General features: G+C 37.6%; 1 long non-coding RNA gene across 3 annotated transcripts in view; it reads right to left on the bottom strand.

The window, feature by feature from the left end:
* Positions 1 to 16669, bottom strand: part of LOC141416836 (uncharacterized) — an 88462-nt gene that overhangs the window by 29346 nt on the left and 42447 nt on the right. Inside the window, exons 2-4 of one of the 3 annotated variants that reach the window (XR_012441411.1) lie at positions 16364 to 16564; positions 9697 to 9758; positions 8566 to 8627 (exon numbers count right to left, since the gene is read on the bottom strand). This is a non-coding gene — a long non-coding RNA (uncharacterized lncRNA). Of the gene's footprint in view, positions 1 to 1977; positions 8628 to 9696; positions 9759 to 11751; positions 15364 to 16363; positions 16565 to 16669 lie in introns of those variants that run through there. The other 2 variants (XR_012441410.1, XR_012441412.1) reach the window with 2 other exon arrangements.

Here is a 16669-nt window from a genome sequence, read left to right as displayed (position 1 = left end):
GTAAAAATTGAAAATATTTTCATTGCAAGTAATTTTGCTTGAATATTAATAGAGAAATACAACAGTCCAGGCCAATCTCTAAAATTTACTTCAACTATTCATTATAACTACTTGACATTTAGGAAAGTAAAATTGAGTAAATGGTTCAAAAATTTCGTGAACAAAACCAGATGGCAAAATGCTGTTTTACCTCTCATAGTGTTAGCTTTTGGATCAATAGCTTTCTCTTTCTATAGACCTATGTTAAGCATTCTCAAGGGAATAGGGCTAATCTATTTATATCTATAAGCAACAAGAACATAATCTCCAAAAGACTCTTCAGAGGTACAGGAAGAAAAAAAAAAAGTTGAAAAAGCAGTGGTGTGTGGATGGTATGCTGTCTAACAGAGCTTTCTGTAATGATCTCTTTATCCTCTTCTGATGTGTGCATGTCAGTGGTTACAATCCAAGTGGCTGTATGACTGAAATGTGATTAATATAATTGAGGAACTGAATTTTAGATTAAATTTAAATGACTTTATGTGACTCTTACCTGCATCTTTCAACCACACAACTCTAGATTTCAGTGATAAAAAGTTCTTTTCATGAATATCTGATGTAATTTTGAAGAATAAATCACTTAAGCAATTACTTAACTTGTTAGCCAATTATATTCTCTTTACCTTACAGTAAAATATTTGTTTCAGTTACTTTATCCTATGCAGTTGCTTGCAGTTCTCAAAGAATAATTAGAGCCCTCTTAATCCACAACTATCCATTAGTTTGGAAACTTCTTGTCCTTCTTCCCTTGGAAAGTGAAAATATTGGGATAGGAAGGAGTCTGAAATGTACTCTTCCCATTAAGTGGTCTGTCAGCTAGTAATAACTGCATTTATTTAAATTTAGAGAAGAAGAAAATCTCAAATATCATTTTATATTACTTATTTTCATTCTATCCTTACTTAGAATTGCAAAGTACCCAGAAATTAAAGCATACAATTTCCACTTAAATTTGTATTCATTCATTTTAGTCACACTCCAAGCTGAGATTCCAATTATCATTTATTATGCAACTCCTAGTTAAAAATATTTAATAGTGTTATAATAAAAACATTAGTTGTGACTATTTAAGCACAATGCTAATTAATCTTACAAATGGCAACATGAAAAATAGGTATTATGACTGTTTATGAATGGAGTATAAAAAAACAAAGACCGCAATACAAATAAGTAATAAAAACAGGATTTAGAGTCAGATCTACTTGATGAAATAAAATTATATCCATAACTATAACTATGTAGCACTGTATATCAGGTAAGTAAACCAAAGTGCTCTTTTAGAATGACCTTGATATGTATGCACGTATCAGTGTGCCTGAATGTAAAAGCTTAGACAAATCCCACTTGCTCTTCCCCTTACCCTCTGGAGGTCACAGTAGCAAGGCGAAGGAACCAAGGAAGAAGAAAGCAGATCTCCTCAGTCACCAAACCTTGATTTTGGACTTTTGAGCTTTCAAAATTATAAAAAAATAATTTTTGTGCCATTTCTAAAATAAATTATGAAAATTCAGGGTTTTTTCTTTATAAACTTTCAAGACTGAGTTACAGCACTACAAACAGACAAAGAGATTATATGTGAGGGGAAAAAAAGGAAAATTAAAAACTAGTATTATTATATAATATTATTATATTATTATATATTATATTATATTTTATATAACAAGTATATAATAATATCATTGTGTTATAGCATAATTATATTATATTATGTATTTGTATAACATATTATATTATATATGTATGATATATATTATATTATGCACATATTATATATTAATTACATGTTACATATTATATATATTAATTATACATTATAAATTATTATATAATTACCTATAATATGTGATATTATATACTAATATAATAGTGTTATTACATAATATCCAAATTATATATACTAAATTATTATAGAATATCTAAAAGACTTAATGAGGCAGTTTTTGGCAATTTGCAATTCTAAATTTAAAAAAACTCATCCTGTCACAGGTAAGGTCTATAGAAAATACATGTGAAATTGATAATCATCTGGTGACTAAAGAAATTTATCTGATGTAACATTTCCAAAATGAAGTAATTTGTTTTCTTATATTTATCATAAACTGCTGAAGCAAATTTCAATTCAATATGATTGCATTGGATCAATGAAGTAGAAGCAAGAACAGATCTAGAAGGCATAGTAAAATATTTTAATTACCTGATATTAATCATCAAGAATAATGACAGATTTTGTGTTATGAATGGAATACATAAATGGTTAGAATTGAAAAGGAGGTAAAATTAAACCTGACAACTTACATTCTGCATATTCTAACTACTTCTTAATATTTTACTTCCCAGTATAGATTTCAATTTACCCTGGAACTTCAGCTTTTAGTTGCTTAAGGCTTATATTTAAAATTTTAAAAAGGAAAACAAAACAAAACAAAACGGGAGGCAGGCTGAGTAAGGTGGATCACACCTTAATTCTGGCTGCTCAGGAAGAAGAAATTGGAAGGATCAAGGTTCAAGGCCAGCCTGGGCCTGGGCAAATGTCAACAAGACCCCATCTCAGCTAATAAGCTGGGCATGGTGTTATAATCCCAGCTATACAGGAGGCATAGTTAAGAAGATCTTGGTCCTGGGCCAGCCCCAAGAAAAAAAAGGCACACACTACCTGTAAAATAAATAAAAGAAAAAGGCCAAGAGCATAGCTCAATTGAAAGAATGAGGTCCTGAGTTCAAGTTCCAGTTCCACCAAGAAAAATACAAAAAGTAAAAAATAAAGTCTATTACAGGTACGGAGTCAAGACAAACCCATTTACTCACTAAGCAAAATATATCATAAGTAGATCATAAAGAAACAAAATGAATGAATTTTAGATCTTTGATCCTACGCATATCCATAGAAAGTCTATGGATACACAAAGGCTACCAATTTAGATAACATTTACTTAATGGAAAAAAAGACATACAAATAGTTATTCAGTACATATTATCAAATAATAACTTTATCTCTGTATCTCTCTCTTTCTCTATTTGTGTGTGTGTGTGTGTGTGTGTGTGTGTGTGTGTGTATAAAGAGAGTGAGAGAGACCACTAGATAATAACCCACATTGTTGCATATGGTATATTATTTCAAAACAAACTCACTTTCCAAAGGATAACAGTGTCTAGTGAAGGAAATTGCAGCTATAGTCTAAGCCTGAGGACACTGTGTGTACTGTCCAGGCTGGAATTATACTTAACCAGGATTAGCACACTTAAACAAATGAATGTACGGAGAACAAGCCACCCTGATAATCTTCTTGTCTAAGTCTTCAGGCACAGGAATTAATGTAAAAGGCTTTGAACCTAACCACTGCACATGACAGAGATGTATTCTATTTTCTTGTTCTGATAAATCCATTCTCAATCTTTGTGCCCTTCAATCTGAGACTAATGCTGATGAGAAAGTGAATTAAATACAAACAATGATTCATTTATCATCAACTTGCTCAGAATTCCTTTTGATGGGAATGATAATGTCTTTACATTTTATTTTCTTTTTCAGCAATTGATGTAGTAGTGATATGGGAATCTTTTAATAAAAGTCATTTAAAAAGTGATTGTGTGTGTCTGTGTGTGTGTCATTGCATGTCTGTGTGTATGCATGTGTGTGTATGTCTGTATGTGTTTCTGTATGTCTGTGTGGTACTGAAGCAAGCATCTATTCTGGCAGTCATCTTGCCCCAATCTATATTCCCAGACCTTAGCTTCCTGTGACAATCTTAGTTATAGTCCAGGGTGGCCTGAAGCTTGTGCTCTTTAGGCCTCCAAAAAGTGATCTTAAAGACAGAATTAATATGGGAGATATAGGAATACATAGAAAACCCAAAACATGAAAGTGTTTGATGTCCACACTCTAGAGGAACTAATAAGAAACCTTAAAGCGACAGAGGTCAACATGAGAAGGCGATCAGGAACCAGTGTAAAGATTCAGTTAGGGATGAATCAACTTGGGTTGTAACACATTTGCACATGAAACCAACGCTAGGATCTCTCTGTATAGCTATCCTTAACTCAATTAGCAAAAACACCTTGTCTTCCTTATTATGCTTATGTCTTCTCCTCAACAAAATTAGAGATAAGGGCAGAATAGGTTCTGCCTGGAAGTGAGGGGGGAGGAGCTAGAGGTTGGGGGAGGGGGACAAGGGGAAGAAATGACACAATGTTATGCACATGTGAATAAATGATATAATAATAATTTTTTTAAAAGAAAGAATTAAAACTTCCATATCTTAAAATCGCCAGGGATTCAAAGACATGGGCAGATTTATGCTCATGAGAAACCCATTAGCTATGTGCCTTTCTTGCCTATAAAATGAAATCGATGAAAATTCTAGAAACATTGAAAACCTCTACTAGGCAAAGCATGAAAGAAAATTCTTAAACTGAATGCTGGAATAAGGAAAAAACCAGCTCCTGCTAGTTTTTTGCCTAGTGTAGCTATTGAAAAAGTTAAACACATCACTAAATAAAATACTGATAGTATTGTTGAGAAATTGAATGATTTCCCTTTTTAAAAAATAGCATAAGACAAAGCAGTATTTTTAAAAAATGACGAGGAGTTTCAGAATAAAATTTAAGTGACATATGAACCAAGTAAATGAAACAATGCTGCTCAGTAAAAAGTTCTACATTTGATTTCTGTATAGCAAATCTATATCTATTATCTGTCTATGTATCTATGTATCTGTATCTATCTATCTATCTATCTATCTATCTACCTATCTATCTATCTATCTATATCTGCTAGGCTGAGGGTCCATCCCAGGACCTTGTGCATACTGTGTAAACAGACACCACTTGAGCTGCATTTTTAATTTTACTTTGCTTTTTGAGAGATGGTCTCACCACTATGAGGCCATCAAGGCTGGCCTTGAACTCATGATCCTCCTGGCAATGCCTTCTGTGTAGCTGGTATTACAAACATGTACCACAATGCCTGGCTTATATTAGGTCAATATTTAATCAATGTAATATGGATATGAGTAAACATTAAGCAAATTTTATTACATGAAAGAAATGACAAATGTGAGAATTGTAAGTTTTGCCATCATTCATATCTTCAAAAAATATAAAGTTCCTGAATTTTATGTTTGGAACAGAGATAAAGTTAAAAGCCTTTATTAAAGTAGTGCTATACATTTGTCAAAGAATTGCCCAAAAGAGTAAAAGGAAAGAGAGAAATAGAAAGGGAGAAGATGGCAAGGAAAAGATAGAAAGTTTTTGTATGTTTATTTATTTTTCTTTAAAGGAAGGCTCCCAGATGTAAGGCCAGACAAATCCTGAAGAGGCATTTCTTTAAAGTGTCCTCTTAAAAGACAAGATATAGGCCAGGCACCAGTGGCTCATGCTTGTAATCCTAGCTACTCAGGAGGCAGAAATCAGGAGGATACCAGTTTGAAGCCAGCCCAAACAAAAAAGTTCATGAGACCCACTCAAAAAACCCTACACAAAAATAGGGCTGATGGAGTGGATGAAGGAGAAGGCTCTGAGTTTCAAGCCCCAGTACTACAAAAAACAAAACAAAACAAAACAAAACAAAAACAAAGACAAACTATACTGAAGCAGATTTAAAGCAAAGTCCCAAGTTATGCTATTTTTTGTGAAACGTTCGTAATGACAATGGAACAGTATAAAGAAGACTATAAACAATATAAACCAATACATTGAAATTAAAAGTAATATTAATGTGGTTCTTGAAACACAAAATGTTTAGATCTAAAGGACACAAAAATATAATGCTATTTTTTTCATTTATTTACATGTGCATATATTGTTTGGGTCATTTCTCCCTCCTGCCTCAGCCCTTACTCTCTCCCTCTCTCTCAACTCCCTTCCAGCCAGAACCTGTTCTGTGTTTTTCTCCAATTCTGTTGAAGAATAGAAATAAGCAATAATAAGAAAGACATAGCATTTTTGCTAGTTGAGATAAGGACAGCTATACCGGGAGAATCCTACCATTGCTTTCATGTACAAATGTGCTACAACCCAGGTTGATTCATCTCTACCTGACCTTTTCACTAGTTCCTGATCCCCTTCTCATGTTGATGTCTATTGCTTTAAGATTTCTGTATTAATTCCTCTGCAGTAGAGACATCAAATGCTTTCATGTTTTGGGTTTTCTATCTAACCCGTACCTTCCATATGTGTTCTCCCTTTGTCATATAACCCAAGTCCTACAACATGCTGTATTTGCCCTAGATCTAAAGACCACATATGAGGGAGAACATACGATTTTTGGTCTTTTAAGTCTGACTAACCTCGCTCAGAATGATGTTCTCCAATTCCATCAATTCACTTGGGAACGATAAGATTTCATTTTTCTTCAAGACTGAGTAAAATTCCATTGTGTATAAATACATTTTCTTAAACCATTTGTCAGTAGTGGGGCATATTGATTGTTTCCATAACTTGGCTATTGTGAATAGTGCTGCAGTAAACATGTGTGTGCAGGTGATTTTGGAGTAACTTGTGTTGCATTCATTTGGGTATTTCCCCAGGGGTGGGATTCCTGGATCATATGGCAGGTCTGTGTTTAGATTTTTAAGAAGTCTTTAGATTTTTTTCCAGAGTGTTTGCATCAGCTTGCATTCCCACCAGCAGTGTATGAGGGCTCCTTATTCCTCACATCCTCACCAACACATGTTGGTGGTGTTTTTGATGATGGCTATTCTAACAGGGATGAAGTGGAATCTTAGTATGGTTTTTATTTGCATTTCCTCTATAGCTAGAGATGGTGAGCATTTCTTCATGTGTTTTTTGGCCATTTGAATTTCTTCTTTTAAGAAAGTTCTATTTAATTCAGTTGTCCATTTCTTAATTGGTTCATTGATTTGGGGAGAATTTAGTTTCTTAAGTTCCCTATGTATTCTGGTTATCAGTCCTTTGTCTGATGTATAGTTAGCAAATATTTTCTCCCACTCTTTGAGTGGTCTCTTTTGTTTAGAGACTATTTCTTTTCTTGTGCAGAAGCTTTTTAATTTTAAGAAGAACAATTTGTCCATTCTTTCTCTTAGTTGCTGGGCTGCTGGGGTTCTATGGCGGAAGTCCTTGCTTATACCTATTAGTTCCAAAGTGTTTCCTGCTCCTTCCTGTACTAACTTCAGAGTTTTGGGTCTGATTTAAGGTCCTTGATCCATTTTTAGTTGATACTAGTACAGGGTAATAGACTTGGATCTAGTTTTAGTTTCTTACAGATGGATAACCACTTTTCTTAGCAGCATTTGTTGAAGAGGCTGTCTTTTCTCCATCATATATACTTGGCCCGTTTCTGAAAAATAAGGTGGGTATAATTGTTTGGATTCATATCCGGGTCCTCTATTCTGTTCCACTGGTCTTCATGTCACTTTCTATGCCAGTACCATGCTGTTTCTCATGCTATTGCTTTGTAATATAGTTTGAAATCAGGTATCACAATACCGCCAGCATTGCTCTTTTTGCTGAGTATTGCCTTGGCTATTCCCAGTCTCTTGTATTTCCCAATGAACTTAAGGGTAGATCTTTCAATCTCTGTGATGAAAGTCATTGGGATTTTGATGGGAATTGCATTAAATATGTAGATTGCTTTTGGTAGTATAGCCATTTTTACTATGTCGATTCTTCCAGTCCATGAGCATGGGTGATCTTTTCATCTTCTGTAGTTTTCCTAGATCTCTTTCTTCAGAGGTTTGTAATTCTGTTGTAAAGGTCATTAACACCTTTTGCTAAGTTTACTCCAAGGTATTTCATTTTTTTTTTTTTTGAGACTGTTGCAAATGGAATTGTTTCAATGTATTCCTTCTCAGTTGGTTCCTTGTTGGTGTATAGAAAGACAGAAAGACAGGTAGACACACACACACAACACACGCAAACACACACACACACACACACACACACACTCACACAAACACACTTAGGAATCCTGCCTGTATTTCAATGCATGTCGAATATCATCTGCAAAGGCTGAAATCCTGGCATGAACCTACTGAGGGGACACTTTCAGCACTTTAGAAAGGATCAAATGTAGAAAAACATGTGAAATGACATCAGTTCCACCAATGTTCTTGGAAGGAAGACATACTACCACCATTATGCCAAGGAACAACTAAAGCCTAATTCAGAGTCAGTGCCTGAAGACATCACTTGAATTGAAATCACTTCTAGCAGGGTAACGATGCACATACATACATGCATCTTGATAACCTGACATACATTGGCCATATTCAAGGAATGCTGAATTTTTCCTCCTCAGACAATTGATTACAGTTGATCTAGGGAATAGCAAGGCAGAGAAAAACCAGAAATTACTGCCTTCCAGGAAGCATTCTTGACTGGCATTATTAGGATCAGAGCATCTAACAGACACTGATCCAGGAAATACTTTAAACCACACATGCTCCCCCACACATAAACACAGCCACAGAGTGGCTGTGATCCATGAATAATAACTACTTTAGAGTAAGTGAATTTCTGGACTTTCATCTAAGAAAAGTACCTTTCAGCAGAACCCATACTTATGAATACCTGGAAACACTGGTGAATGAGGTGAATGTCTTCAAACCTTCACTGCCCATGGTTTAATGGACCTGCAGACCAGAGAAGAAATTATGTCAGATCAACAGGTGCCTGTGCTGTGCCTCCATGTAACCATTTCCTCCCTTCCCAGTCCAGTAGAACCACACCCTGAGATCATGTGGTCAGGATTAGAAACAAAAAGCAATGCTGCCTGTACACCAGAGCAACATCCAGAAGTCATGGAACATCACACAGCCTTGTTCATTCCATCTTTTTCCACAGAGTTAATGATACATTATGATTCAAGGAGACTTCTGCATGCCTATGCAGCAGATACACTCAACACGTGTGAAATAGTTGCTTGTATGAGAATTTATGAGAAACAGCAAAGATATTAATACATGAAGATACTGCAAAATATTAAACACAGACACAAAGACAGACACATACACAAAAAGATAACAGACAGGTAGACACACAGACACACACACACACACACACACACACACACACACACACACACACATACACCCAGGAGCCCTGCCTGTATGCAAGGCATGTCGAATGTTATCTGCAACGGATGAAATCCTTGCATTATCCTACTGAGTGGACACTTTCAGCACTTGAGAAAGGAAAAATCTTAGAAAAACACGTGAAGGGACATCGGTTCCACCAATGTCCTTGGAAGGAAGACATACTACCACTATTATGCCAAGGAACAAGTAAGACTAATCCAGAGTCAGTGCCTGAAGACATCACTTTAATTGAAATCACTTCTAGCAGGGTAACAATGCATGTACATACATGCATCATGATAACCTGACATACACTGGCCATATTTGAGGAACACTGAATCTTTCCTCCTCAGACAATTGATTACAGTTGACCTAGGGAATAGCAATTTGGAGAAAAACCCAAAATTACTGCCTTCCAAGTAGCATTCCTGACTGGCATTATTAGGAACTGAGCATCTAATGGACACTGATCCAGGAAATACTTTTAACCACACATGCGCCCCCACACATAAACACACCCTCAGAGTGGCTGTGATCCATGAATATTAACTATTTTGGAGTAAGTGAATTTCTGGACTTTCATCTAAGAAAAGTACCTTTCAGCAGAACCCATACTTATGAATACCTGCAAACACTGATGATGAGGTGCATTTCCTCAAACCTTCACTGCCCGTGGTTTAATGGACCCTGAAGACCAGAGAAGAAATTATGTTAGATCAACAAGTGCCTGTGCTGTGCCTCCTCACTATGTCTCAGAGTCCTCCTTTAGGACAGCTGGGCTGGTGTCACCTCTAGCTGTGGGGGTTGGGGGAGGGGTGACCATCATCCCCTTCTGGTTGGGGGAGGGGGGTGGGCATGCAGCCAGGGCAGGGCACGTGTCTAATGGTCTCCTTAGATATAGGTAATATGGAGGTGTGCGGGTGTGAGGTAGTAGGATCTGTGGGCCTTGGGGTCCCTAATCAGCCTTCCTCCTGTTGCATGCACCTGTTTGGACCCCAGCTTTCCAAACATGTGGAAAGCAGTCTAAGTCCAAACACCAACCCCATACCTCCCCCACCCCCATCCCATGCCTCTTTCCTCTAACAACAAATTCCTAAATCACTTGCCAGTCCGCATTCCATTACCGACTTCTCTTTCCACACTTTTTAACTACTTTTTGCTCATGATACAGTTCTTAGACAGTATTTCATCTTTTTTCCTCCAAGTACTGGAGACAAGGATTTTTAAGGACCCTTAATATTTTTCTGTTTGTGCACATTACAGCGAGGCAGGAAAGAAGAATCCCTTTTTTGTTTAAATTCTGTTTCTCTTTTTGCGTCCCCTGGGCACTTGCACCAAATCTGAACGTCTTTACATACCTTTCTGATCCATGATTTCAGAATTAACTGATTGCCATCAGGTACCAAATCTGCCCTGTGTCTGGTCCTTTAGTATATCTAGTTTATAGCAACCCCTGGGACTTCTCCCATAGAACAGCCTGAGTGTGGATTTGGAGCCTCTAGTAAAGCTGGGAGGAATCATGGGTAACACTCTTGAAAAAGACAATTTAATTGTTTTTATATCTTAGCTTCTGTACCTACTGTTAAAGTGAACATCAGAGTGCAGCCATCTTGGTCTTTCTGAAATCTCCTTTAGATTCCTTCCCAGAATTGTGATTTTTTGGATCATCTGGCAGTTCAATGTTTAGTTTTAAATAACTGGAATAACCTTCAAGGTATGTCTTAAATGGTTGTATTAAGATTTATTCTCACCAGCAGTGTACCAATGCTCCATACTTGCTATATCTGTGCCCTCTCAAAAATATATTATCCTTCAAATTTTTTGGAAGCTTGGGGGTGGGGTGGGCAGAACCAGGGTTGGAACTCAGGGCTTCATTCTTACAAAGCAGGCACTTTACCACTTGAGCCACACTTCCAGATCATGTTGATGTAGTTATTTTGGAGGTGTATTCCCCAAAAAACTTTGTCAGAGCTGGCCTCAAAACTGGATCTTCCCTATCTCGGCCTTTCAAGGAGAGAGGAATAAAGGACTATACCACTATTGCCTGGCCACTCAACTTCTTGATAATAGCTATTGTGATAACTGTGCTCAGGCTCTATGTTGTCTGCTATTTGGCACAAAAATCCCCAGGGCAAAGTTGTCAGAAACCAGGCTGTCAAGTAGCCAATGGAGGACTGTACCATGAACCTCTTAAGGGAAAATACAGGGATCTCTGCTGAAGCTTAAACCTTCTCTGTCCATAGAAATGTCAGTGTGCCTATTTAAAACTGATCATTTAGGGGATAGGGAGAATAAAGAAGAATGGTGGAGTGGGTGAATTCAGCTAAGATACATTGTAAGAATTTTTGTAAATGTCACATTGTAATCCCAGTTCAACAATAATTTTGAATAAGTAAAATAATAAATGAAAAAATCATTCTTCTCCAATTCAGAGAAATTACTAAGTGCCCACTCTGCTTTGCTCCGTAGTTTGGAGGATAAGGATGCATTCCATGGAACAGAATGTGTTACAGCTGCAGGGCCAGTTCATGGACAAACTCCTTTCAGGACAACTGGTCATCTGGAGTGTCAGTGTGCTGTACTGTGGAGGAGCCACAGAAGTGCTGAGTGCCTGTCCAGACTGGTTGAAATATACTGGTCTAGGGGAAATGAGGGTAGTTGGATTTATTTATTCTTTTAATTTATTCTTGTCCCTCTCAACTGCCTGCAGCTGGCTAGATGGAAACTCAACTGTTGGCTGTTTTGCAAACTGTGCTGGAAATCCCTTGCATGGAGAAATTGGGTTTTAGCCTCTTTCCTCCCTTTTTCTAGACACTGAAGCCCATGGAAGTACATATGCATGACCAGTAACAGCACCACATTTTTGGTGGTCTGAAAGACTCATGTATGCATAGTGCTGTCTGTAACCAGTACTAGGTGAATTTTACAACCACATACCACTTTTGAGCCAGGGAGTAAAACTCTGTTCCCAATCTTTCTCACTTCAGAGTGATGCCGGGTGTTTGGCATTCTTTCTTGGGCATATTGCCAGGGTAGGATACATGCCAACCTGCCCCTGACCTTTCCATGCTCTTTGGATGTGGATGTTTTCTCAGCTGCCCAGGGTAGAGGTCTCTCAATGCCTTTATGACTTTTACGGGGACTTGAAAGTGAGTAGATGTTTATTTAGCTTGTCCATTAGTGGAGGGATAGTTGAGCACCCTATAGGTGCTATAGAGGCTGGGAGTTGAACTCAGGGCTTTGCACTTTCTGGGTATACACTCTTCCACTGTACTATGTCCTCAGTCACAAAATCTGCCTTTTTTTGAATTATTTTGTTTATTCACACTTAATTTTATTTTTCACATAGTAAACAATACAGAACTTATATCTAAATACATTCTTTTATGAATATTTACATTGTGATACCTTGTTGTTTATTATTTCAATATGATAGCCTTATAATTTACATTAGTGTCATGTAATGATAGATTTTATGATAAATTTAAATTTTTCCTTTACAGAACATGTCCCCATGTAAAACAACATACACACATGATACCTATGTCAAACTGAGGTGTTGCTTTATAATGTTTGCTGCACTAGATGTATCAGACCTAGAGAGGGTTGGTGGAGTGGCCTGAGTTCTTGAGTGCTGGCTTAGCAAACCTAGGAAATCTAGGAAGTGTGAGGCCCTGAGTCCAATCCCCACTATCACCGAAAAAGAAGAAAAAAGACGTAGGGGGCTGACAGGCTCTAGTCATTCCTCACACTTTCTTGTTTAACTCTTTTTTAAAAAATTTATTTTGGTAATACTGTGGTTTGAACTCAGGGCCTCAAACTTGTTATTCAGGGGCTCTGCTACTTGAACCACTTGGCCAGCCCTATTTTATATTGGATATTTTCAATTTAAGGTTCTGTGAACTATTTGTCCTACTGGGCCCAAACTGTGATCGTTCTGATCTCTGTCTCCTCAATAGCTAGGATGGCAGGCCTGACACACTTGTTCCCTGCTACTTTATTTGTATTTTGAGACAGCATCATACTTTGTAGACCAGACTATCCTTGAACACACCATGTAACTTAGGCACACCTGAAACTAGTGATCCTCTTACCTCAGCTTCCAGAGTGTTGGGTGTACAGGCTACTGGCTCCATGTCTGTATTGGTCAAAGTCTTAACTTACACATTCAGTTCTACACATTTTTTGATGTCTTGGGTGGCTCTGAAGTTTGAACTTGAGCTTACAATTCCTATGCAAGCAAGTACTCCACCACTTGTGCAGATCCCCTTGCCCTCTACACAGCATCCAGTGATTTTTTTAGTGAGAATCTGTGTGTGAAAAAGTAGCAAGTGTCTATGGCATGTCTGGAAATTTCCCCTCAAAGACATGGAACACATAGTTCTTTGGTTGTAGGATATGTCTGTCAGTTGCATATTGAGGCACTTATTTGTGTTCCTGACACTGGCAGGTCAGAAAACTATCAAATCAGTATGATGACCTGATGGTGTACTGAACTCTCCATCATGAGAGCCTGGTGTTTGGGGCCTTTATGGAAAGTGCTGATCTGTTCGTTTATAAGATATTGCCATATACTTACCCACTCAAAACACTATTGTGTGACATTCACAGTCAAATCCTCAGTGGTCACTTCTACCAAGGCACCAGTGTCTCAAACCTGTAATTCTAGCTACTTTGAAGGCATAGATCAGGTGGGTCATGGTTCAAATACAATCGAGCAAATAGTTCTTGAGATCTGATCTCAAAAAACTCCATCAAACACAAAGAGGATCAAACTGTGAACCTCCTGACCTCTGCATGCTGTCTAATTACAGGCATGAGCAAATGGTGCTTAGCAAGAAATGCATTTTTGATAAGGCAAATATCATAAATGGAGTATCCTCTGGACTGAAGATCATGAAATTAGGATGTGTTATAAGGTCACCTGTTATTTTTCTTTCAAATAAGTGTCTTAAACTGTTCTCTTAAAACAATAAATGTTATAGTTCTGACTTTGCTTCTTCTTGAGTTGCCTGCTCATAGCATTTAAACTTGGTATCTATCAAGGAAATTAAATAGTTGAAAGGATCTCACCACACTAAGTGACCAGAAGTAGCTCATTCCATCTTTAGATTTTATACAAACAAAACAATATCCATCCATTCAGACTTAAATTCTGTTCCATCTTAGAAAGAGGGTGCCTACATGATTCCCCAAAATTACAGGGATTCTCTAACACACTGTTTGAGAGCAGGTTATACACACTGTCCCATATTTCCACATGAGCCCATTACATATGATTATACTGAGAAGTCATGAAACTGGCCTCTGATTTTTCTGAGACAAAATTTAATTGTGCACTATTAACAGTAATGGAAAAATACTTTGCCATCCTAAAGAACAATATATAGTAAATGTTGCGGTCCACTTTGTCTACTTAGATGTTGGTCCAGACACCACAGGCAATAATTTGTCTTCCTCACTGAATGAAGATATAAGCATGAGCTCCTATGGACCTGATCTGGTAGCAGAATTACTAATGGCCATGTCCCTTTGGGGACAACCAGGCAGCATGCTGATACCTCCTGGCCTGACTCAGAGGTACTCCTGAACAGCTCCATACAGATCATTGTGGAGCCATTTGATAACCCTGTCTTCTTGGACCAATAACAAGTGCACCATTCCTTGAGCAATGGCCTATACCTCTGTGGGATGAGAGTGGGTGCAGGAAGGTCTCCACAGGTCTCCGCCAAGGAACCAAGACCCAGATGGAAACAAGGTGATACCTCTGTGCTCTACCCTGTGCTTTCTCACTCATGTGACCCCCATTCCAGGTTCCAGTGAAATCTTGTCTCCTTTACTATCCACTGACAAATTTCCAGGAATGCAAAATCACACTTTTCATGTTTATTGTAACTTTTCACTAATCCAAACAATCCTGTTCCAAATACCTCATGTGTAAGTCAACACCACCCTTCCAAAATTTATACAAGACTTAAGAATCAGCAGCCTTACTCTTGTAGGATCCTACAGTCTCTAATCAGAATATTCCCACATGGAAACATCCAGGCAGGAGACCTGTGAGTATAGTAAGGGAGGTAATGGAGTTTATTATAGATAAAGGAAAGGAGTTACAAAGGCCATGATGCAACTATGTGGTTACAGAGAGAGCATCTTCTTCTCCAGATGCTTTTAAAACCTTCACTAGCTGGGTGACTGTGGCTCACACATATCATCTTAGCTACTCATGAGGGAGAGATCAGGATGATCACGTTTTGAGGCCAGCCTGGGCAAAATACTTCAGAGACCCTGTCTGGAAAAGAAAACCATCACAGAAAAGGGACGTTGGAGTGGATCAAGGTGTAGGCCCTGGGGTTAAGACATAGAAGAGCAAAAAAATGAAGAAAGAAAACCTGCTTTAGCCTGGTGATTCCCAACCACAAATAATCACTGAATGGGGAGGGTCATGGGTTGTCCCCTAATGAAATGCAGGTGATGTAAGTAGTCTGCATCCCAGGTGTGCATAACCTATATACATTTACAATTGAAAAAAAGACTGAAAGAAAGAGAACTTTCCACCTGAAATGCAATATTATGTCATGTATGTTGTAAGAGTCCCAAACTTTTCTTATTAAACTGCCATGTTACAGGAGAGATTATTTTTCACAAAGAGTAATGGTTACACAAAAAATAATATCAAACTATTTCACACATTTATTGACAACACACCATCTCAAATAACTCCTCACTCTAGCACCATCAGCATATGTGGCTTCATTCATGTTCATAGTTCAAGGAAGAAGCAATATTCCAATAGGAAATATCATTTCTTATTACAGTGCATGCTTTTAGTGGTAGAGAAATCTGATGTCATCCAACTTGTATTCTCATTTAGTTCCTGCAGAAGAAAATTCTATGTGTCTCCTAAAAGGCTCAATGAGCTTCTGAATGCTGTCATTTAATATCACAAAATTATTCTCCTCATAATTCTGGAATATCAAGATTTTACATGGCATTGTTTCTCCTGAGATCTCTCTCCTAGTTTGTATGTTGTCATGTTGATCTCTGTGTTCCTGTCTTGTGACTATCCATGTCCTGTTTGTTTCCTGTAATAAGGAATGTGAAGGAATCAGATTGCCCCCAAACACACATAATTAACTGGGTTAAAATTAGTTTTGAATTTGAGGAAAATACATCCACAATAGTTGTACAGTCTAAGCTACTATTGTAACTAAATGCAATGAATTCAGATCATGGTGACAAAGAAAAGAGAGCAAGAAGTTAAGAGAAATGCTTCTGGATGCTTATCTTACATGCTAAAGGTGTCCATAGTAATGGGGATAAAATGATAGACTTTCGGCCTTTAGATGGTGACCTGTAGCAGCTTGGTGCAAGTTCCTCATATGTCCAGCCGAGCAACAATGTGGTTTGCGCTGCTTCTGGAGGTGCTGGTGTGGATGGTTCAATTTCAGCTGCATGGCTGGCTCGGCACCGGTCCAACAGCTAGTCTTCAACTGCAGTCAGCAAAGAAAAAATGACAGTTCAGGTTGCCTTAGTGAGGTTTATTGCTGGTATGACTCCTGTTTAACTTAGCTGATAAACCTGTGTTAGAAAATCAA

The sequence above is a fragment of the Castor canadensis genome, chromosome 14, assembly GCF_047511655.1.
Source record: "Castor canadensis chromosome 14, mCasCan1.hap1v2, whole genome shotgun sequence".
NCBI lineage: Eukaryota > Metazoa > Chordata > Mammalia > Rodentia > Castoridae > Castor > Castor canadensis.
The sequence above is the reverse complement of the archived record's forward strand: the minus strand, read 5'-3'. Positions and strand labels throughout refer to the sequence as shown.